The 23069-nt window shown below is 45.4% G+C and overlaps 16 non-coding genes and 2 pseudogenes across 16 annotated transcripts; all 18 read right to left on the bottom strand.

Moving 5' to 3' along the window:
• Window positions 1-264: 264 nt before the first annotated feature.
• On the bottom strand, window positions 265-455 carry LOC141194888 (U2 spliceosomal RNA). The gene has a single exon (XR_012267505.1). It is a non-coding gene; the product is annotated as a U2 spliceosomal RNA (small nuclear RNA).
• Window positions 456-1576: 1121 nt separating this feature from the next.
• Window positions 1577-1767, bottom strand: LOC141194889 (U2 spliceosomal RNA). The gene has a single exon (XR_012267506.1). It is a non-coding gene; the product is annotated as a U2 spliceosomal RNA (small nuclear RNA).
• Window positions 1768-2888: 1121 nt separating this feature from the next.
• On the bottom strand, window positions 2889-3065 carry LOC141196373 (U2 spliceosomal RNA; annotated as a pseudogene).
• Window positions 3066-3868: 803 nt separating this feature from the next.
• On the bottom strand, window positions 3869-3958 carry LOC141196541 (U2 spliceosomal RNA; annotated as a pseudogene).
• Window positions 3959-5080: 1122 nt separating this feature from the next.
• LOC141194891 (U2 spliceosomal RNA) lies at window positions 5081-5271 on the bottom strand. Its single transcript, XR_012267508.1, has one exon. It is a non-coding gene; the product is annotated as a U2 spliceosomal RNA (small nuclear RNA).
• A 1120-nt stretch (window positions 5272-6391) lies between these two features.
• On the bottom strand, window positions 6392-6582 carry LOC141194892 (U2 spliceosomal RNA). Its single transcript, XR_012267509.1, has one exon. It is a non-coding gene; the product is annotated as a U2 spliceosomal RNA (small nuclear RNA).
• A 1125-nt stretch (window positions 6583-7707) lies between these two features.
• On the bottom strand, window positions 7708-7898 carry LOC141194893 (U2 spliceosomal RNA). The gene has a single exon (XR_012267510.1). It is a non-coding gene; the product is annotated as a U2 spliceosomal RNA (small nuclear RNA).
• Window positions 7899-9019: 1121 nt separating this feature from the next.
• On the bottom strand, window positions 9020-9210 carry LOC141194894 (U2 spliceosomal RNA). Its single transcript, XR_012267511.1, has one exon. It is a non-coding gene; the product is annotated as a U2 spliceosomal RNA (small nuclear RNA).
• Window positions 9211-10333: 1123 nt separating this feature from the next.
• On the bottom strand, window positions 10334-10524 carry LOC141194895 (U2 spliceosomal RNA). The gene has a single exon (XR_012267512.1). It is a non-coding gene; the product is annotated as a U2 spliceosomal RNA (small nuclear RNA).
• A 1121-nt stretch (window positions 10525-11645) lies between these two features.
• Window positions 11646-11836, bottom strand: LOC141194896 (U2 spliceosomal RNA). The gene has a single exon (XR_012267513.1). It is a non-coding gene; the product is annotated as a U2 spliceosomal RNA (small nuclear RNA).
• Window positions 11837-12956: 1120 nt separating this feature from the next.
• On the bottom strand, window positions 12957-13147 carry LOC141194897 (U2 spliceosomal RNA). Its single transcript, XR_012267514.1, has one exon. It is a non-coding gene; the product is annotated as a U2 spliceosomal RNA (small nuclear RNA).
• A 1120-nt stretch (window positions 13148-14267) lies between these two features.
• Window positions 14268-14458, bottom strand: LOC141194899 (U2 spliceosomal RNA). Its single transcript, XR_012267515.1, has one exon. It is a non-coding gene; the product is annotated as a U2 spliceosomal RNA (small nuclear RNA).
• A 1116-nt stretch (window positions 14459-15574) lies between these two features.
• Window positions 15575-15765, bottom strand: LOC141194900 (U2 spliceosomal RNA). The gene has a single exon (XR_012267516.1). It is a non-coding gene; the product is annotated as a U2 spliceosomal RNA (small nuclear RNA).
• Window positions 15766-16887: 1122 nt separating this feature from the next.
• On the bottom strand, window positions 16888-17078 carry LOC141194901 (U2 spliceosomal RNA). The gene has a single exon (XR_012267517.1). It is a non-coding gene; the product is annotated as a U2 spliceosomal RNA (small nuclear RNA).
• Window positions 17079-18199: 1121 nt separating this feature from the next.
• LOC141194903 (U2 spliceosomal RNA) lies at window positions 18200-18390 on the bottom strand. Its single transcript, XR_012267519.1, has one exon. It is a non-coding gene; the product is annotated as a U2 spliceosomal RNA (small nuclear RNA).
• Window positions 18391-19510: 1120 nt separating this feature from the next.
• On the bottom strand, window positions 19511-19701 carry LOC141196746 (U2 spliceosomal RNA). The gene has a single exon (XR_012269143.1). It is a non-coding gene; the product is annotated as a U2 spliceosomal RNA (small nuclear RNA).
• A 1119-nt stretch (window positions 19702-20820) lies between these two features.
• LOC141194904 (U2 spliceosomal RNA) lies at window positions 20821-21011 on the bottom strand. Its single transcript, XR_012267520.1, has one exon. It is a non-coding gene; the product is annotated as a U2 spliceosomal RNA (small nuclear RNA).
• Window positions 21012-22132: 1121 nt separating this feature from the next.
• Window positions 22133-22323, bottom strand: LOC141194905 (U2 spliceosomal RNA). The gene has a single exon (XR_012267521.1). It is a non-coding gene; the product is annotated as a U2 spliceosomal RNA (small nuclear RNA).
• Between the last annotated feature and the right edge of the window lie 746 nt (window positions 22324-23069).

The raw sequence follows: 23069 nt of genomic DNA on the forward strand, positions 1-23069 counted from the left end.
TGTCTGTTTATCCAAAAGGAAGTATAGAGGGAGAGCTAGATAGATAGCATTGCATTACATTACATTACATGGCAATGCAATGCACAGTTGCTGAAGTTGAACCAAAATGAGCTTGTCATCTGGCTTCTGCAACTTTTAACATGAAAAATCCAATGAGGAGAAGAAAAGCAAAGCCAAAGAGTCCATCCCAAAATCCGACAAACAAGCAAAATGAACAAAAAGCATTGAATTCAATTCTTTCTGATTTTAGAAACTGCATTAAAGAAGGGGTGCACCGGTCCTGGAGATACTGCAATACCAGGTCAATGCGTGGAGTGGACAGAGCAAGCTCTTTTTCCATCTCCCTGTTCTAAAAATCCATTTAATATATGGTCCCCAGATAGGGGACGTATCAGATATTAAACTGATAAGAACAGATACTACACTTGATCTTAGCCAAAAGGCCGAGAAGCGATAACCAGAATTGGTTTCCGACTACGGTGCCACCCAAGGATTCTGAAAAGTCCATTTGTGGAGATGGCCACCTGGACTCCCGTTAAGAAGACATGCTGTCAACCTCTAGATCCCTCACATGCCTGCACTTTTCGGCTTGCTGCTGCTGCAATCCACGCGTTTTAGATCTGCATAACTCCACCTCTTTTAGCACAGTACCCTCAACCCCCGGCTGTTCCCACCCGCCTCAATACCGTTGGAAGGGAGGAGAACCAATTAAGGCGGGGGGGGGGGTGGAACGAGCAGCTGTCTACCCTTAGCAGGAGGGTTGCTGATTAATTACCTCTCCTGCTGCTGCTGCTGCTGGCTGTCCAGCAGCAGACTGAAGGTGGCTGCTGCTGTGCGCAGGTATATAAAGGCTCAGAGCCTATTATGACACGCGCAGCCAGCGTTCCATTGCCACATTCCGTCTACTGCAGGCGGGATACCTGGATGGCTGAATGTCACTGAGAAGCTCACAGAGACCGCCATAAGCAACAGTTTAAAAGAATGCCACAGACTAATCAACCAAACTTTTTGGGTTGGTTTCTCTTTTATAGTCTGCAGGCATTAAATGAAAGAAGTCAGTGTTCCAGCAGAGGGAGACAACGTTTCAGAAAAGGCATTGTAGCAAACCAAAAAAGAAATTTTAAGCGCAGCAGAGTAACCAGCTCACATACCTGTTAGCTCAGGTGAGTTTAAAAGGCTGCTGTTGATAACAAGGGCATTTGCTAAATAGATGGTGTGTGTGCAACAATATACTGAAAGGTCAATTATATTGTGCAGCTTATCTCACCACCTGTAGTTATTTAGGTGAAAGCTCCAAAATGCTTGCCTAATATGTCTGTTTATCCAAAAGGAAGTATAGAGGGAGAGCTAGATAGATAGCATTGCATTACATTACATTACATGGCAATGCAATGCACAGTTGCTGAAGTTGAACCAAAATGAGCTTGTCATCTGGCTTCTGCAACTTTTAACATGAAAAATCCAATGAGGAGAAGAAAAGCAAAGCCAAAGAGTCCATCCCAAAATCCGACAAACAAGCAAAATGAACAAAAAGCATTGAATTCAATTCTTTCTGATTTTAGAAACTGCATTAAAGAAGGGGTGCACCGGTCCTGGAGATACTGCAATACCAGGTCAATGCGTGGAGTGGACAGAGCAAGCTCTTTTTCCATCTCCCTGTTCTAAAAATCCATTTAATATATGGTCCCCAGATAGGGGACGTATCAGATATTAAACTGATAAGAACAGATACTACACTTGATCTTAGCCAAAAGGCCGAGAAGCGATAACCAGAATTGGTTTCCGACTACGGTGCCACCCAAGGATTCTGAAAAGTCCATTTGTGGAGATGGCCACCTGGACTCCCGTTAAGAAGACATGCTGTCAACCTCTAGATCCCTCACATGCCTGCACTTTTCGGCTTGCTGCTGCTGCAATCCACGCGTTTTAGATCTGCATAACTCCACCTCTTTTAGCACAGTACCCTCAACCCCCGGCTGTTCCCACCCGCCTCAACACCGTTGGAAGGGAGGAGAACCAATTAAGGCGGGGGGGGGGGTGGAACGAGCAGCTGTCTACCCTTAGCAGGAGGGTTGCTGATTAATTACCTCTCCAGCTGCTGCTGCTGCTGGCTGTCCAGCAGCAGACTGAAGGTGGCTGCTGCTGTGCGCAGGTATATAAAGGCTCAGAGCCTATTATGACACGCGCAGCCAGCGTTCCATTGCCACATTCCGTCTACTGCAGGCGGGATACCTGGATGGCTGAATGTCACTGAGAAGCTCACAGAGACCGCCATAAGCAACAGTTTAAAAGAATGCCACAGACTAATCAACCAAACTTTTTGGGTTGGTTTCTCTTTTATAGTCTGCAGGCATTAAATGAAAGAAGTCAGTGTTCCAGCAGAGGGAGACAACGTTTCAGAAAAGGCATTGTAGCAAACCAAAAAAGAAATTTTAAGCGCAGCAGAGTAACCAGCTCACATACCTGTTAGCTCAGGTGAGTTTAAAAGGCTGCTGTTGATAACAAGGGCATTTGCTAAATAGATGGTGTGTGTGCAACAATATACTGAAAGGTCAATTATATTGTGCAGCTTATCTCACCACCTGTAGTTATTTAGGTGAAAGCTCCAAAATGCTTGCCTAATATGTCTGTTTATCCAAAAGGAAGTATAGAGGGAGAGCTAGATAGATAGCATTGCATTACATTACATTACATGGCAATGCAATGCACAGTTGCTGAAGTTGAACCAAAATGAGCTTGTCATCTGGCTTCTGCAACTTTTAACATGAAAAATCCAATGAGGAGAAGAAAAGCAAAGCCAAAGAGTCCATCCCAAAATCCGACAAACAAGCAAAATGAACAAAAAGCATTGAATTCAATTCTTTCTGATTTTAGAAACTGCATTAAAGAAGGGGTGCACCGGTCCTGGAGATACTGCAATACCAGGTCAATGCGTGGAGTGGACAGAGCAAGCTCTTTTTCCATCTCCCTGTTCTAAAAATCCATTTAATATATGGTCCCCAGATAGGGGACGTATCAGATATTAAACTGATAAGAACAGATTTTTTTTTTTTTTGTAAAGCCCGAATTCGTGTACTAAACCCGAGTGCGCTTAAAAAAGTGACAAGTGCCACAAAAAAAGTGCACTAGGATGCTGGTCATCTTGAAACCCTCTCCAAAAGGAGAAAGGTCCCCCAAACCATTCCCCGTCCCTCCGAGCCAGAAGGCCACAGCGAGGAACAGGGACAAATAGCCACCTCCAGCCGAAGCCAGAGGCGACTCAATCTTACCCCCAGCACCTGCCCGAGTTCTCACCCAAGCAAGGCACTGGGAGCCAAAGACTGTGCTCCCCTCCCGGAAGAGGGGAGCCAACAACGCTTTCCTCCCGAAAGAGGAGAGCCAGGGGGGTTCAGGGGGGAGCGGAACCTGATGGCCACACACTCCCCCCCTAGACCTGCCAAGAGAGGAACCCATAAGGGAACCGCATCCCGACAAAATCCAAGTGACATGTGGACACACGTGAAGAGGTGACACACAGTGACAAAAATATAATAAATAAAATAAATAGTGAAGGTGTTTTCAGTGTAATACTGACCGGACCTCCGACCGGAAATTTAAAAAATTCCCCATCCTAAGGCCAGAAGACCCGGAGAAGGGTGTGTGCTAGAAGAGTGAAAAGAAGTGCTTGTGCAAATGTGCCATAAACTCAAGTGGGGTTCCCAATCCCAGTGAGTTAAGGCACCCCAGGGTCACCACTCCTGGGGCACTTCACACTTTGGGCTTTCAATCTTCCCCGGCCCTATGGCGTCGATCCTGGGGGGCCATGCTTTCCACCAGATGACTATATTAGCCACCTGGCGTACTAACAAGCGCCTAAACCCCAGTGTGCATTGTATCAATCTACTAGGGCGGCCAACATCCAAAACCGCCTTTTCGAAAGATACTACACTTGATCTTAGCCAAAAGGCCGAGAAGCGATAACCAGAATTGGTTTCCGACTACGGTGCCACCCAAGGATTCTGAAAAGTCCATTTGTGGAGATGGCCACCTGGACTCCCGTTAAGAAGACATGCTGTCAACCTCTAGATCCCTCACATGCCTGCACTTTTCGGCTTGCTGCTGCTGCAATCCACGCGTTTTAGATCTGCATAACTCCACCTCTTTTAGCACAGTACCCTCAACCCCCGGCTGTTCCCACCCGCCTCAACACCGTTGGAAGGGAGGAGAACCAATTAAGGCGGGGGGGGGGGGTGGAACGAGCAGCTGTCTACCCTTAGCAGGAGGGTTGCTGATTAATTACCTCTCCTGCTGCTGCTGCTGCTGGCTGTCCAGCAGCAGACTGAAGGTGGCTGCTGCTGTGCGCAGGTATATAAAGGCTCAGAGCCTATTATGACACGCGCAGCCAGCGTTCCATTGCCACATTCCGTCTACTGCAGGCGGGATACCTGGATGGCTGAATGTCACTGAGAAGCTCACAGAGACCGCCATAAGCAACAGTTTAAAAGAATGCCACAGACTAATCAACCAAACTTTTTGGGTTGGTTTCTCTTTTATAGTCTGCAGGCATTAAATGAAAGAAGTCAGTGTTCCAGCAGAGGGAGACAACGTTTCAGAAAAGGCATTGTAGCAAACCAAAAAAGAAATTTTAAGCGCAGCAGAGTAACCAGCTCACATACCTGTTAGCTCAGGTGAGTTTAAAAGGCTGCTGTTGATAACAAGGGCATTTGCTAAATAGATGGTGTGTGTGCAACAATATACTGAAAGGTCAATTATATTGTGCAGCTTATCTCACCACCTGTAGTTATTTAGGTGAAAGCTCCAAAATGCTTGCCTAATATGTCTGTTTATCCAAAAGGAAGTATAGAGGGAGAGCTAGATAGATAGCATTGCATTACATTACATTACATGGCAATGCAATGCACAGTTGCTGAAGTTGAACCAAAATGAGCTTGTCATCTGGCTTGTGCAACTTTTAACATGAAAAATCCAATGAGGAGAAGAAAAGCAAAGCCAAAGAGTCCATCCCAAAATCCGACAAACAAGCAAAATGAACAAAAAGCATTGAATTCAATTCTTTCTGATTTTAGAAACTGCATTAAAGAAGGGGTGCACCGGTCCTGGAGATACTGCAATACCAGGTCAATGCGTGGAGTGGACAGAGCAAGCTCTTTTTCCATCTCCCTGTTCTAAAAATCCATTTAATATATGGTCCCCAGATAGGGGACGTATCAGATATTAAACTGATAAGAACAGATACTACACTTGATCTTAGCCAAAAGGCCGAGAAGCGATAACCAGAATTGGTTTCCGACTACGGTGCCACCCAAGGATTCTGAAAAGTCCATTTGTGGAGATGGCCACCTGGACTCCCGTTAAGAAGACATGCTGTCAACCTCTAGATCCCTCACATGCCTGCACTTTTCGGCTTGCTGCTGCTGCAATCCACGCGTTTTAGATCTGCATAACTCCACCTCTTTTAGCACAGTACCCTCAACCCCCGGCTGTTCCCACCCGCCTCAACACCGTTGGAAGGGAGGAGAACCAATTAAGGCGGGGGGGGGGTGGAACGAGCAGCTGTCTACCCTTAGCAGGAGGGTTGCTGATTAATTACCTCTCCTGCTGCTGCTGCTGCTGGCTGTCCAGCAGCAGACTGAAGGTGGCTGCTGCTGTGCGCAGGTATATAAAGGCTCAGAGCCTATTATGACACGCGCAGCCAGCGTTCCATTGCCACATTCCGTCTACTGCAGGCGGGATACCTGGATGGCTGAATGTCACTGAGAAGCTCACAGAGACCGCCATAAGCAACAGTTTAAAAGAATGCCACAGACTAATCAACCAAACTTTTTGGGTTGGTTTCTCTTTTATAGTCTGCAGGCATTAAATGAAAGAAGTCAGTGTTCCAGCAGAGGGAGACAACGTTTCAGAAAAGGCATTGTAGCAAACCAAAAAAGAAATTTTAAGCGCAGCAGAGTAACCAGCTCACATACCTGTTAGCTCAGGTGAGTTTAAAAGGCTGTTGTTGATAACAAGGGCATTTGCTAAATAGATGGTGTGTGTGCAACAATATACTGAAAGGTCAATTATATTGTGCAGCTTATCTCACCACCTGTAGTTATTTAGGTGAAAGCTCCAAAATGCTTGCCTAATATGTCTGTTTATCCAAAAGGAAGTATAGAGGGAGAGCTAGATAGATAGCATTGCATTACATTACATTACATGGCAATGCAATGCACAGTTGCTGAAGTTGAACCAAAATGAGCTTGTCATCTGGCTTCTGCAACTTTTAACATGAAAAATCCAATGAGGAGAAGAAAAGCAAAGCCAAAGAGTCCATCCCAAAATCCGACAAACAAGCAAAATGAACAAAAAGCATTGAATTCAATTCTTTCTGATTTTAGAAACTGCATTAAAGAAGGGGTGCACCGGTCCTGGAGATACTGCAATACCAGGTCAATGCGTGGAGTGGACAGAGCAAGCTCTTTTTCCATCTCCCTGTTCTAAAAATCCATTTAATATATGGTCCCCAGATAGGGGACGTATCAGATATTAAACTGATAAGAACAGATACTACACTTGATCTTAGCCAAAAGGCCGAGAAGCGATAACCAGAATTGGTTTCCGACTACGGTGCCACCCAAGGATTCTGAAAAGTCCATTTGTGGAGATGGCCACCTGGACTCCCGTTAAGAAGACATGCTGTCAACCTCTAGATCCCTCACATGCCTGCACTTTTCGGCTTGCTGCTGCTGCAATCCACGCATTTTAGATCTGCATAACTCCACCTCTTTTAGCACAGTACCCTCAACCCCCGGCTGTTCCCACCCGCCTCAACACCGTTGGAAGGGAGGAGAACCAATTAAGGCGGGGGGGGGGGGGGGTGGAACGAGCAGCTGTCTACCCTTAGCAGGAGGGTTGCTGATTAATTACCTCTCCTGCTGCTGCTGCTGCTGGCTGTCCAGCAGCAGACTGAAGGTGGCTGCTGCTGTGCGCAGGTATATTAAGGCTCAGAGCCTATTATGACACGCGCAGCCAGCGTTCCATTGCCACATTCCGTCTACTGCAGGCGGGATACCTGGATGGCTGAATGTCACTGAGAAGCTCACAGAGACCGCCATAAGCAACAGTTTAAAAGAATGCCACAGACTAATCAACCAAACTTTTTGGGTTGGTTTCTCTTTTATAGTCTGCAGGCATTAAATGAAAGAAGTCAGTGTTCCAGCAGAGGGAGACAACGTTTCAGAAAAGGCATTGTAGCAAACCAAAAAAGAAATTTTAAGCGCAGCAGAGTAACCAGCTCACATACCTGTTAGCTCAGGTGAGTTTAAAAGGCTGCTGTTGATAACAAGGGCATTTGCTAAATAGATGGTGTGTGTGCAACAATATACTGAAAGGTCAATTATATTGTGCAGCTTATCTCACCACCTGTAGTTATTTAGGTGAAAGCTCCAAAATGCTTGCCTAATATGTCTGTTTATCCAAAAGGAAGTATAGAGGGAGAGCTAGATAGATAGCATTGCATTACATTACATTACATGGCAATGCAATGCACAGTTGCTGAAGTTGAACCAAAATGAGCTTGTCATCTGGCTTCTGCAACTTTTAACATGAAAAATCCAATGAGGAGAAGAAAAGCAAAGCCAAAGAGTCCATCCCAAAATCCGACAAACAAGCAAAATGAACAAAAATCATTGAATTCAATTCTTTCTGATTTTAGAAACTGCATTAAAGAAGGGGTGCACCGGTCCTGGAGATACTGCAATACCAGGTCAATGCGTGGAGTGGACAGAGCAAGCTCTTTTTCCATCTCCCTGTTCTAAAAATCCATTTAATATATGGTCCCCAGATAGGGGACGTATCAGATATTAAACTGATAAGAACAGATACTACACTTGATCTTAGCCAAAAGGCCGAGAAGCGATAACCAGAATTGGTTTCCGACTACGGTGCCACCCAAGGATTCTGAAAAGTCCATTTGTGGAGATGGCCACCTGGACTCCCGTTAAGAAGACATGCTGTCAACCTCTAGATCCCTCACATGCCTGCACTTTTCGGCTTGCTGCTGCTGCAATCCACGCGTTTTAGATCTGCATAACTCCACCTCTTTTAGCACAGTACCCTCAACCCCCGGCTGTTCCCACCCGCCTCAACACCGTTGGAAGGGAGGAGAACCAATTAAGGCGGGGGGGGGGGTGGAACGAGCAGCTTTCTACCCTTAGCAGGAGGGTTGCTGATTAATTACCTCTCCAGCTGCTGCTGCTGCTGGCTGTCCAGCAGCAGACTGAAGGTGGCTGCTGCTGTGCGCAGGTATATAAAGGCTCAGAGCCTATTATGACACGCGCAGCCAGCGTTCCATTGCCACATTCCGTCTACTGCAGGCGGGATACCTGGATGGCTGAATGTCACTGAGAAGCTCACAGAGACCGCCATAAGCAACAGTTTAAAAGAATGCCACAGACTAATCAACCAAACTTTTTGGGTTGGTTTCTCTTTTATAGTCTGCAGGCATTAAATGAAAGAAGTCAGTGTTCCAGCAGAGGGAGACAACGTTTCAGAAAAGGCATTGTAGCAAACCAAAAAAGAAATTTTAAGCGCAGCAGAGTAACCAGCTCACATACCTGTTAGCTCAGGTGAGTTTAAAAGGCTGCTGTTGATAACAAGGGCATTTGCTAAATAGATGGTGTGTGTGCAACAATATACTGAAAGGTCAATTATATTGTGCAGCTTATCTCACCACCTGTAGTTATTTAGGTGAAAGCTCCAAAATGCTTGCCTAATATGTCTGTTTATCCAAAAGGAAGTATAGAGGGAGAGCTAGATAGATAGCATTGCATTACATTACATTACATGGCAATGCAATGCACAGTTGCTGAAGTTGAACCAAAATGAGCTTGTCATCTGGCTTCTGCAACTTTTAACATGAAAAATCCAATGAGGAGAAGAAAAGCAAAGCCAAAGAGTCCATCCCAAAATCCGACAAACAAGCAAAATGAACAAAAAGCATTGAATTCAATTCTTTCTGATTTTAGAAACTGCATTAAAGAAGGGGTGCACCGGTCCTGGAGATACTGCAATACCAGGTCAATGCGTGGAGTGGACAGAGCAAGCTCTTTTTCCATCTCCCTGTTCTAAAAATCCATTTAATATATGGTCCCCAGATAGGGGACGTATCAGATATTAAACTGATAAGAACAGATACTACACTTGATCTTAGCCAAAAGGCCGAGAAGCGATAACCAGAATTGGTTTCCGACTACGGTGCCACCCAAGGATTCTGAAAAGTCCATTTGTGGAGATGGCCACCTGGACTCCCGTTAAGAAGACATGCTGTCAACCTCTAGATCCCTCACATGCCTGCACTTTTCGGCTTGCTGCTGCTGCAATCCACGCGTTTTAGATCTGCATAACTCCACCTCTTTTAGCACAGTACCCTCAACCCCCGGCTGTTCCCACCCGCCTCAACACCGTTGGAAGGGAGGAGAACCAATTAAGGCGGGGGGGGGGGGGTGGAACGAGCAGCTGTCTACCCTTAGCAGGAGGGTTGCTGATTAATTACCTCTCCTGCTGCTGCTGCTGCTGGCTGTCCAGCAGCAGACTGAAGGTGGCTGCTGCTGTGCGCAGGTATATAAAGGCTCAGAGCCTATTATGACACGCGCAGCCAGCGTTCCATTGCCACATTCCGTCTACTGCAGGCGGGATACCTGGATGGCTGAATGTCACTGAGAAGCTCACAGAGACCGCCATAAGCAACAGTTTAAAAGAATGCCACAGACTAATCAACCAAACTTTTTGGGTTGGTTTCTCTTTTATAGTCTGCAGGCATTAAATGAAAGAAGTCAGTGTTCCAGCAGAGGGAGACAACGTTTCAGAAAAGGCATTGTAGCAAACCAAAAAAGAAATTTTAAGCGCAGCAGAGTAACCAGCTCACATACCTGTTAGCTCAGGTGAGTTTAAAAGGCTGCTGTTGATAACAAGGGCATTTGCTAAATAGATGGTGTGTGTGCAACAATATACTGAAAGGTCAATTATATTGTGCAGCTTATCTCACCACCTGTAGTTATTTAGGTGAAAGCTCCAAAATGCTTGCCTAATATGTCTGTTTATCCAAAAGGAAGTATAGAGGGAGAGCTAGATAGATAGCATTGCATTACATTACATTACATGGCAATGCAATGCACAGTTGCTGAAGTTGAACCAAAATGAGCTTGTCATCTGGCTTCTGCAACTTTTAACATGAAAAATCCAATGAGGAGAAGAAAAGCAAAGCCAAAGAGTCCATCCCAAAATCCGACAAACAAGCAAAATGAACAAAAAGCATTGAATTCAATTCTTTCTGATTTTAGAAACTGCATTAAAGAAGGGGTGCACCGGTCCTGGAGATACTGCAATACCAGGTCAATGCGTGGAGTGGACAGAGCAAGCTCTTTTTCCATCTCCCTGTTCTAAAAATCCATTTAATATATGGTCCCCAGATAGGGGACGTATCAGATATTAAACTGATAAGAACAGATACTACACTTGATCTTAGCCAAAAGGCCGAGAAGCGATAACCAGAATTGGTTTCCGACTACGGTGCCACCCAAGGATTCTGAAAAGTCCATTTGTGGAGATGGCCACCTGGACTCCCGTTAAGAAGACATGCTGTCAACCTCTAGATCCCTCACATGCCTGCACTTTTCGGCTTGCTGCTGCTGCAATCCACGCGTTTTAGATCTGCATAACTCCACCTCTTTTAGCACAGTACCCTCAACCCCCGGCTGTTCCCACCCGCCTCAACACCGTTGGAAGGGAGGAGAACCAATTAAGGCGGGGGGGGGGGTGGAACGAGCAGCTGTCTACCCTTAGCAGGAGGGTTGCTGATTAATTACCTCTCCTGCTGCTGCTGCTGCTGGCTGTCCAGCAGCAGACTGAAGGTGGCTGCTGCTGTGCGCAGGTATATAAAGGCTCAGAGCCTATTATGACACGCGCAGCCAGCGTTCCATTGCCACATTCCGTCTACTGCAGGCGGGATACCTGGATGGCTGAATGTCACTGAGAAGCTCACAGAGACCGCCATAAGCAACAGTTTAAAAGAATGCCACAGACTAATCAACCAAACTTTTTGGGTTGGTTTCTCTTTTATAGTCTGCAGGCATTAAATGAAAGAAGTCAGTGTTCCAGCAGAGGGAGACAACGTTTCAGAAAAGGCATTGTAGCAAACCAAAAAAGAAATTTTAAGCGCAGCAGAGTAACCAGCTCACATACCTGTTAGCTCAGGTGAGTTTAAAAGGCTGCTGTTGATAACAAGGGCATTTGCTAAATAGATGGTGTGTGTGCAACAATATACTGAAAGGTCAATTATATTGTGCAGCTTATCTCACCACCTGTAGTTATTTAGGTGAAAGCTCCAAAATGCTTGCCTAATATGTCTGTTTATCCAAAAGGAAGTATAGAGGGAGAGCTAGATAGATAGCATTGCATTACATTACATTACATGGCAATGCAATGCACAGTTGCTGAAGTTGAACCAAAATGAGCTTGTCATCTGGCTTCTGCAACTTTTAACATGAAAAATCCAATGAGGAGAAGAAAAGCAAAGCCAAAGAGTCCATCCCAAAATCCGACAAACAAGCAAAATGAACAAAAAGCATTGAATTCAATTCTTTCTGATTTTAGAAACTGCATTAAAGAAGGGGTGCACCGGTCCTGGAGATACTGCAATACCAGGTCAATGCGTGGAGTGGACAGAGCAAGCTCTTTTTCCATCTCCCTGTTCTAAAAATCCATTTAATATATGGTCCCCAGATAGGGGACGTATCAGATATTAAACTGATAAGAACAGATACTACACTTGATCTTAGCCAAAAGGCCGAGAAGCGATAACCAGAATTGGTTTCCGACTACGGTGCCACCCAAGGATTCTGAAAAGTCCATTTGTGGAGATGGCCACCTGGACTCCCGTTAAGAAGACATGCTGTCAACCTCTAGATCCCTCACATGCCTGCACTTTTCGGCTTGCTGCTGCTGCAATCCACGCGTTTTAGATCTGCATAACTCCACCTCTTTTAGCACAGTACCCTCAACCCCCGGCTGTTCCCACCCGCCTCAACACCGTTGGAAGGGAGGAGAACCAATTAAGGCGGGGGGGGGGTGGAACGAGCAGCTGTCTACCCTTAGCAGGAGGGTTGCTGATTAATTACCTCTCCTGCTGCTGCTGCTGCTGGCTGTCCAGCAGCAGACTGAAGGTGGCTGCTGCTGTGCGCAGGTATATAAAGGCTCAGAGCCTATTATGACACGCGCAGCCAGCGTTCCATTGCCACATTCCGTCTACTGCAGGCGGGATACCTGGATGGCTGAATGTCACTGAGAAGCTCACAGAGACCGCCATAAGCAACAGTTTAAAAGAATGCCACAGACTAATCAACCAAACTTTTTGGGTTGGTTTCTCTTTTATAGTCTGCAGGCATTAAATGAAAGAAGTCAGTGTTCCAGCAGAGGGAGACAACGTTTCAGAAAAGGCATTGTAGCAAACCAAAAAAGAAATTTTAAGCGCAGCAGAGTAACCAGCTCACATACCTGTTAGCTCAGGTGAGTTTAAAAGGCTGCTGTTGATAACAAGGGCATTTGCTAAATAGATGGTGTGTGTGCAACAATATACTGAAAGGTCAATTATATTGTGCAGCTTATCTCACCACCTGTAGTTATTTAGGTGAAAGCTCCAAAATGCTTGCCTAATATGTCTGTTTATCCAAAAGGAAGTATAGAGGGAGAGCTAGATAGATAGCATTGCATTACATTACATTACATGGCAATGCAATGCACAGTTGCTGAAGTTGAACCAAAATGAGCTTGTCATCTGGCTTCTGCAACTTTTAACATGAAAAATCCAATGAGGAGAAGAAAAGCAAAGCCAAAGAGTCCATCCCAAAATCCGACAAACAAGCAAAATGAACAAAAAGCATTGAATTCCATTCTTTCTGATTTTAGAAACTGCATTAAAGAAGGGGTGCACCGGTCCTGGAGATACTGCAATACCAGGTCAATGCGTGGAGTGGACAGAGCAAGCTCTTTTTCCATCTCCCTGTTCTAAAAATCCATTTAATATATGGTCCCCAGATAGGGGACGTATCAGATATTAAACTGATAAGAACAGATACTACACTTGATCTTAGCCAAAAGGCCGAGAAGCGATAACCAGAATTGGTTTCCGACTACGGTGCCACCCAAGGATTCTGAAAAGTCCATTTGTGGAGATGACCACCTGGACTCCCGTTAAGAAGACATGCTGTCAACCTCTAGATCCCTCACATGCCTGCACTTTTCGGCTTGCTGCTGCTGCAATCCACGCGTTTTAGATCTGCATAACTCCACCTCTTTTAGCACAGTACCCTCAACCCCCGGCTGTTCCCACCCGCCTCAACACCGTTGGAAGGGAGGAGAACCAATTAAGGCGGGGGGGGGGTGGAACGAGCAGCTGTCTACCCTTAGCAGGAGGGTTGCTGATTAATTACCTCTCCTGCTGCTGCTGCTGCTGGCTGTCCAGCAGCAGACTGAAGGTGGCTGCTGCTGTGCGCAGGTATATAAAGGCTCAGAGCCTATTATGACACGCGCAGCCAGCGTTCCATTGCCACATTCCGTCTACTGCAGGCGGGATACCTGGATGGCTGAATGTCACTGAGAAGCTCACAGAGACCGCCATAAGCAACAGTTTAAAAGAATGCCACAGACTAATCAACCAAACTTTTTGGGTTGGTTTCTCTTTTATAGTCTGCAGGCATTAAATGAAAGAAGTCAGTGTTCCAGCAGAGGGAGACAACGTTTCAGAAAAGGCATTGTAGCAAACCAAAAAAGAAATTTTAAGCGCAGCAGAGTAACCAGCTCACATACCTGTTAGCTCAGGTGAGTTTAAAAGGCTGCTGTTGATAACAAGGGCATTTGCTAAATAGATGGTGTGTGTGCAACAATATACTGAAAGGTCAATTATATTGTGCAGCTTATCTCACCACCTGTAGTTATTTAGGTGAAAGCTCCAAAATGCTTGCCTAATATGTCTGTTTATCCAAAAGGAAGTATAGAGGGAGAGCTAGATAGATAGCATTGCATTACATTACATTACATGGCAATGCAATGCACAGTTGCTGAAGTTGAACCAAAATGAGCTTGTCATCTGGCTTCTGCAACTTTTAACATGAAAAATCCAATGAGGAGAAGAAAAGCAAAGCCAAAGAGTCCATCCCAAAATCCGACAAACAAGCAAAATGAACAAAAAGCATTGAATTCAATTCTTTCTGATTTTAGAAACTGCATTAAAGAAGGGGTGCACCGGTCCTGGAGATACTGCAATACCAGGTCAATGCGTGGAGTGGACAGAGCAAGCTCTTTTTCCATCTCCCTGTTCTAAAAATCCATTTAATATATGGTCCCCAGATAGGGGACGTATCAGATATTAAACTGATAAGAACAGATACTACACTTGATCTTAGCCAAAAGGCCGAGAAGCGATAACCAGAATTGGTTTCCGACTACGGTGCCACCCAAGGATTCTGAAAAGTCCATTTGTGGAGATGGCCACCTGGACTCCCGTTAAGAAGACATGCTGTCAACCTCTAGATCCCTCACATGCCTGCACTTTTCGGCTTGCTGCTGCTGCAATCCACGCGTTTTAGATCTGCATAACTCCACCTCTTTTAGCACAGTACCCTCAACCCCCGGCTGTTCCCACCCGCCTCAACACCGTTGGAAGGGAGGAGAACCAATTATGGCGGGGGGGGGTGGAACGAGCAGCTGTCTACCCTTAGCAGGAGGGTTGCTGATTAATTACCTCTCCTGCTGCTGCTGCTGGCTGTCCAGCAGCAGACTGAAGGTGGCTGCTGCTGTGCGCAGGTATATAAAGGCTCAGAGCCTATTATGACACGCGCAGCCAGCGTTCCATTGCCACATTCCGTCTACTGCAGGCGGGATACCTGGATGGCTGAATGTCACTGAGAAGCTCACAGAGACCGCCATAAGCAACAGTTTAAAAGAATGCCACAGACTAATCAACCAAACTTTTTGGGTTGGTTTCTCTTTTATAGTCTGCAGGCATTAAATGAAAGAAGTCAGTGTTCCAGCAGAGGGAGACAACGTTTCAGAAAAGGCATTGTAGCAAACCAAAAAAGAAATTTTAAGCGCAGCAGAGTAACCAGCTCACATACCTGTTAGCTCAGGTGAGTTTAAAAGGCTGCTGTTGATAACAAGGGCATTTGCTAAATAGATGGTGTGTGTGCAACAATATACTGAAAGGTCAATTATATTGTGCAGCTTATCTCACCACCTGTAGTTATTTAGGTGAAAGCTCCAAAATGCTTGCCTAATATGTCTGTTTATCCAAAAGGAAGTATAGAGGGAGAGCTAGATAGATAGCATTGCATTACATTACATTACATGGCAATGCAATGCACAGTTGCTGAAGTTGAACCAAAATGAGCTTGTCATCTGGCTTCTGCAACTTTTAACATGAAAAATCCAATGAGGAGAAGAAAAGCAAAGCCAAAGAGTCCATCCCAAAATCCGACAAACAAGCAAAATGAACAAAAAGCATTGAATTCAATTCTTTCTGATTTTAGAAACTGCATTAAAGAAGGGGTGCACCGGTCCTGGAGATACTGCAATACCAGGTCAATGCGTGGAGTGGACAGAGCAAGCTCTTTTTCCATCTCCCTGTTCTAAAAATCCATTTAATATATGGTCCCCAGATAGGGGACGTATCAGATATTAAACTGATAAGAACAGATACTACACTTGATCTTAGCCAAAAGGCCGAGAAGCGATAACCAGAATTGGTTTTCGACTACGGTGCCACCCAAGGATTCTGAAAAGTCCATTTGTGGAGATGGCCACCTGGACTCCCGTTAAGAAGACATGCTGTCAACCTCTAGATCCCTCACATGCCTGCACTTTTCAGCTTGCTGCTGCTGCAATCCACGCGTTTTAGATCTGCATAACTCCACCTCTTTTAGCACAGTACCCTCAACCCCCGGCTGTTCCCACCCGCCTCAACACCGTTGGAAGGGAGGAGAACCAATTAAGGCGGGGGGGGGGGGTGGAACGAGCAGCTGTCTACCCTTAGCAGGAGGGTTGCTGATTAATTACCTCTCCTGCTGCTGCTGCTGCTGGCTGTCCAGCAGCAGACTGAAGGTGGCTGCTGCTGTGCGCAGGTATATAAAGGCTCAGAGCCTATTATGACACGCGCAGCCAGCGTTCCATTGCCACATTCCGTCTACTGCAGGCGGGATACCTGGATGGCTGAATGTCACTGAGAAGCTCACAGAGACCGCCATAAGCAACAGTTTAAAAGAATGCCACAGACTAATCAACCAAACTTTTTGGGTTGGTTTCTCTTTTATAGTCTGCAGGCATTAAATGAAAGAAGTCAGTGTTCCAGCAGAGGGAGACAACGTTTCAGAAAAGGCATTGTAGCAAACCAAAAAAGAAATTTTAAGCGCAGCAGAGTAACCAGCTCACATACCTGTTAGCTCAGGTGAGTTTAAAAGGCTGCTGTTGATAACAAGGGCATTTGCTAAATAGATGGTGTGTGTGCAACAATATACTGAAAGGTCAATTATATTGTGCAGCTTATCTCACCACCTGTAGTTATTTAGGTGAAAGCTCCGAAATGCTTGCCTAATATGTCTGTTTATCCAAAAGGAAGTATAGAGGGAGAGCTAGATAGATAGCATTGCATTACATTACATTACATGGCAATGCAATGCACAGTTGCTGAAGTTGAACCAAAATGAGCTTGTCATCTGGCTTCTGCAACTTTTAACATGAAAAATCCAATGAGGAGAAGAAAAGCAAAGCCAAAGAGTCCATCCCAAAATCCGACAAACAAGCAAAATGAACAAAAAGCATTGAATTCAATTCTTTCTGATTTTAGAAACTGCATTAAAGAAGGGGTGCACCGGTCCTGGAGATACTGCAATACCAGGTCAATGCGTGGAGTGGACAGAGCAAGCTCTTTTTCCATCTCCCTGTTCTAAAAATCCATTTAATATATGGTCCCCAGATAGGGGACGTATCAGATATTAAACTGATAAGAACAGATACTACACTTGATCTTAGCCAAAAGGCCGAGAAGCGATAACCAGAATTGGTTTCCGACTACGGTGCCACCCAAGGATTCTGAAAAGTCCATTTGTGGAGATGGCCACCTGGACTCCCGTTAAGAAGACATGCTGTCAACCTCTAGATCCCTCACATGCCTGCACTTTTCGGCTTGCTGCTGCTGCAATCCACGCGTTTTAGATCTGCATAACTCCACCTCTTTTAGCACAGTACCCTCAACCCCCGGCTGTTCCCACCCGCCTCAACACCGTTGGAAGGGAGGAGAACCAATTAAGGCGGGGGGGGGGGTGGAACGAGCAGCTGTCTACCCTTAGCAGGAGGGTTGCTGATTAATTACCTCTCCTGCTGCTGCTGCTGCTGGCTGTCCAGCAGCAGACTGAAGGTGGCTGCTGCTGTGCGCAGGTATATAAAGGCTCAGAGCCTATTATGACACGCACAGCCAGCGTTCCATTGCCACATTCCGTCTACTGCAGGCGGGATACCTGGATGGCTGAATGTCACTGAGAAGCTCACAGAGACCGCCATAAGCAACAGTTTAAAAGAATGCCACAGACTAATCAACCAAACTTTTTGGGTTGGTTTCTCTTTTATAGTCTGCAGGCATTAAATGAAAGAAGTCAGTGTTCCAGCAGAGGGAGACAACGTTTCAGAAAAGGCATTGTAGCAAACCAAAAAAGAAATTTTAAGCGCAGCAGAGTAACCAGCTCACATACCTGTTAGCTCAGGTGAGTTTAAAAGGCTGCTGTTGATAACAAGGGCATTTGCTAAATAGATGGTGTGTGTGCAACAATATACTGAAAGGTCAATTATATTGTGCAGCTTATCTCACCACCTGTAGTTATTTAGGTGAAAGCTCCAAAATGCTTGCCTAATATGTCTGTTTATCCAAAAGGAAGTATAGAGGGAGAGCTAGATAGATAGCATTGCATTACATTACATTACATGGCAATGCAATGCACAGTTGCTGAAGTTGAACCAAAATGAGCTTGTCATCTGGCTTCTGCAACTTTTAACATGAAAAATCCAATGAGGAGAAGAAAAGCAAAGCCAAAGAGTCCATCCCAAAATCCGACAAACAAGCAAAATGAACAAAAAGCATTGAATTCAATTCTTTCTGATTTTAGAAACTGCATTAAAGAAGGGGTGCACCGGTCCTGGAGATACTGCAATACCAGGTCAATGCGTGGAGTGGACAGAGCAAGCTCTTTTTCCATCTCCCTGTTCTAAAAATCCATTTAATATATGGTCCCCAGATAGGGGACGTATCAGATATTAAACTGATAAGAACAGATACTACACTTGATCTTAGCCAAAAGGCCGAGAAGCGATAACCAGAATTGGTTTCCGACTACGGTGCCACCCAAGGATTCTGAAAAGTCCATTTGTGGAGATGGCCACCTGGACTCCCGTTAAGAAGACATGCTGTCAACCTCTAGATCCCTCACATGCCTGCACTTTTCGGCTTGCTGCTGCTGCAATCCACGCGTTTTAGATCTGCATAACTCCACCTCTTTTAGCACAGTACCCTCAACCCCCGGCTGTTCCCACCCGCCTCAACACCGTTGGAAGGGAGGAGAACCAATTAAGGCGGGGGGGGGGTGGAACGAGCAGCTGTCTACCCTTAGCAGGAGGGTTGCTGATTAATTACCTCTCCTGCTGCTGCTGCTGCTGGCTGTCCAGCAGCAGACTGAAGGTGGCTGCTGCTGTGCGCAGGTAAATAAAGGCTCAGAGCCTATTATGACACGCGCAGCCAGCGTTCCATTGCCACATTCCGTCTACTGCAGGCGGGATACCTGGATGGCTGAATGTCACTGAGAAGCTCACAGAGACCGCCATAAGCAACAGTTTAAAAGAATGCCACAGACTAATCAACCAAACTTTTTGGGTTGGTTTCTCTTTTATAGTCTGCAGGCATTAAATGAAAGAAGTCAGTGTTCCAGCAGAGGGAGACAACGTTTCAGAAAAGGCATTGTAGCAAACCAAAAAAGAAATTTTAAGCGCAGCAGAGTAACCAGCTCACATACCTGTTAGCTCAGGTGAGTTTAAAAGGCTGCTGTTGATAACAAGGGCATTTGCTAAATAGATGGTGTGTGTGCAACAATATACTGAAAGGTCAATTATATTGTGCAGCTTATCTCACCACCTGTAGTTATTTAGGTGAAAGCTCCAAAATGCTTGCCTAATATGTCTGTTTATCCAAAAGGAAGTATAGAGGGAGAGCTAGATAGATAGCATTGCATTACATTACATTACATGGCAATGCAATGCACAGTTGCTGAAGTTGAACCAAAATGAGCTTGTCATCTGGCTTCTGCAACTTTTAACATGAAAAATCCAATGAGGAGAAGAAAAGCAAAGCCAAAGAGTCCATCCCAAAATCCGACAAACAAGCAAAATGAACAAAAAGCATTGAATTCAATTCTTTCTGATTTTAGAAACTGCATTAAAGAAGGGGTGCACCGGTCCTGGAGATACTGCAATACCAGGTCAATGCGTGGAGTGGACAGAGCAAGCTCTTTTTCCATCTCCCAGTTCTAAAAATCCATTTAATATATGGTCCCCAGATAGGGGACGTATCAGATATTAAACTGATAAGAACAGATACTACACTTGATCTTAGCCAAAAGGCCGAGAAGCGATAACCAGAATTGGTTTCCGACTACGGTGCCACCCAAGGATTCTGAAAAGTCCATTTGTGGAGATGGCCACCTGGACTCCCGTTAAGAAGACATGCTGTCAACCTCTAGATCCCTCACATGCCTGCACTTTTCGGCTTGCTGCTGCTGCAATCCACGCGTTTTAGATCTGCATAACTCCACCTCTTTTAGCACAGTACCCTCAACCCCCGGCTGTTCCCACCCGCCTCAACACCGTTGGAAGGGAGGAGAACCAATTAAGGCGGGGGGGGGTGGAACGAGCAGCTGTCTACCCTTAGCAGGAGGGTTGCTGATTAATTACCTCTCCTGCTGCTGCTGCTGCTGGCTGTCCAGCAGCAGACTGAAGGTGGCTGCTGCTGTGCGCAGGTATATAAAGGCTCAGAGCCTATTATGACACGCGCAGCCAGCGTTCCATTGCCACATTCCGTCTACTGCAGGCGGGATACCTGGATGGCTGAATGTCACTGAGAAGCTCACAGAGACCGCCATAAGCAACAGTTTAAAAGAATGCCACAGACTAATCAACCAAACTTTTTGGGTTGGTTTCTCTTTTATAGTCTGCAGGCATTAAATGAAAGAAGTCAGTGTTCCAGCAGAGGGAGACAACGTTTCAGAAAAGGCATTGTAGCAAACCAAAAAAGAAATTTTAAGTGCAGCAGAGTAACCAGCTCACATACCTGTTAGCTCAGGTGAGTTTAAAAGGCTGCTGTTGATAACAAGGGCATTTGCTAAATAGATGGTGTGTGTGCAACAATATACTGAAAGGTCAATTATATTGTGCAGCTTATCTCACCACCTGTAGTTATTTAGGTGAAAGCTCCAAAATGCTTGCCTAATATGTCTGTTTATAAAAAAGGAAGTATAGAGGGAGAGCTAGATAGATAGCATTGCATTACATTACATTACATGGCAATGCAATGCACAGTTGCTGAAGTTGAACCAAAATGAGCTTGTCATCTGGCTTCTGCAACTTTTAACATGAAAAATCCAATGAGGAGAAGAAAAGCAAAGCCAAAGAGTCCATCCCAAAATCCGACAAACAAGCAAAATGAACAAAAAGCATTGAATTCAATTCTTTCTGATTTTAGAAACTGCATTAAAGAAGGGGTGCACCGGTCCTGGAGATACTGCAATACCAGGTCAATGCGTGGAGTGGACAGAGCAAGCTCTTTTTCCATCTCCCTGTTCTAAAAATCCATTTAATATATGGTCCCCAGATAGGGGACGTATCAGATATTAAACTGATAAGAACAGATACTACACTTGATCTTAGCCAAAAGGCCGAGAAGCGATAACCAGAATTGGTTTCCGACTACGGTGCCACCCAAGGATTCTGAAAAGTCCATTTGTGGAGATGGCCACCTGGACTCCCGTTAAGAAGACATGCTGTCAACCTCTAGATCCCTCACATGCCTGCACTTTTCGGCTTGCTGCTGCTGCAATCCACGCGTTTTAGATCTGCATAACTCCACCTCTTTTAGCACAGTACCCTCAACCCCCGGCTGTTCCCACCCGCCTCAACACCGTTGGAAGGGAGGAGAACCAATTAAGGCGGGGGGGGGGGTGGAACGAGCAGCTGTCTACCCTTAGCAGGAGGGTTGCTGATTAATTACCTCTCCTGCTGCTGCTGCTGCTGGCTGTCCAGCAGCAGACTGAAGGTGGCTGCTGCTGTGCGCAGGTATATAAAGGCTCAGAGCCTATTATGACACGCGCAGCCAGCGTTCCATTGCCACATTCCGTCTACTGCAGGCGGGATACCTGGATGGCTGAATGTCACTGAGAAGCTCACAGAGACCGCCATAAGCAACAGTTTAAAAGAATGCCACAGACTAATCAACCAAACTTTTTGGGTTGGTTTCTCTTTTATAGTCTGCAGGCATTAAATGAAAGAAGTCAGTGTTCCAGCAGAGGGAGACAACGTTTCAGAAAAGGCATTGTAGCAAACCAAAAAAGAAATTTTAAGCGCAGCAGAGTAACCAGCTCACATACCTGTTAGCTCAGGTGAGTTTAAAAGGCTGCTGTTGATAACAAGGGCATTTGCTAAATAGATGGTGTGTGTGCAACAATATACTGAAAGGTCAATTATATTGTGCAGCTTATCTCACCACCTGTAGTTATTTAGGTGAAAGCTCCAAAATGCTTGCCTAATATGTCTGTTTATCCAAAAGGAAGTATAGAGGGAGAGCTAGATAGATAGCATTGCATTACATTACATTACATGGCAATGCAATGCACAGTTGCTGAAGTTGAACCAAAATGAGCTTGTCATCTGGCTTCTGCAACTTTTAACATGAAAAATCCAATGAGGAGAAGAAAAGCAAAGCCAAAGAGTCCATCCCAAAATCCGACAAACAAGCAAAATGAACAAAAAGCATTGAATTCAATTCTTTCTGATTTTAGAAACTGCATTAAAGAAGGGGTGCACCGGTCCTGGAGATACTGCAATACCAGGTCAATGCGTGGAGTGGACAGAGCAAGCTCTTTTTCCATCTCCCTGTTCTAAAAATCCATTTAATATATGGTCCCCAGATAGGGGACGTATCAGATATTAAACTGATAAGAACAGATACTACACTTGATCTTAGCCAAAAGGCCGAGAAGCGATAACCAGAATTGGTTTCCGACTACGGTGCCACCCAAGGATTCTGAAAAGTCCATTTGTGGAGATGGCCACCTGGACTCCCGTTAAGAAGACATGCTGTCAACCTCTAGATCCCTCACATGCCTGCACTTTTCGGCTTGCTGCTGCTGCAATCCACGCGTTTTAGATCTGCATAACTCCACCTCTTTTAGCACAGTACCCTCAACCCCCGGCTGTTCCCACCCGCCTCAACACCGTTGGAAGGGAGGAGAACCAATTAAGGCGGGGGGGGGGGTGGAACGAGCAGCTGTCTACCCTTAGCAGGAGGGTTGCTGATTAATTACCTCTCCTGCTGCTGCTGCTGGCTGTCCAGCAGCAGACTGAAGGTGGCTGCTGCTGTGCGCAGGTATATAAAGGCTCAGAGCCTATTATGACACGCGCAGCCAGCGTTCCATTGCCACATTCCGTCTACTGCAGGCGGGATACCTGGATGGCTGAATGTGACTGAGAAGCTCACAGAGACCGCCATAAGCAACAGTTTAAAAGAATGCCACAGACTAATCAACCAAACTTTTTGGGTTGGTTTCTCTTTTATAGTCTGCAGGCATTAAATGAAAGAAGTCAGTGTTCCAGCAGAGGGAGACAACGTTTCAGAAAAGGCATTGTAGCAAACCAAAAAAGAAATTTTAAGCGCAGCAGAGTAACCAGCTCACATACCTGTTAGCTCAGGTGAGTTTAAAAGGCTGCTGTTGATAACAAGGGCATTTGCT

The sequence above is a fragment of the Phyllobates terribilis genome, unplaced genomic scaffold (assembly GCF_046119375.1).
Source record: "Phyllobates terribilis strain yellow unplaced genomic scaffold, ASM4611937v1 Scaffold_74__1_contigs__length_7073193, whole genome shotgun sequence".
NCBI lineage: Eukaryota > Metazoa > Chordata > Amphibia > Anura > Dendrobatidae > Phyllobates > Phyllobates terribilis.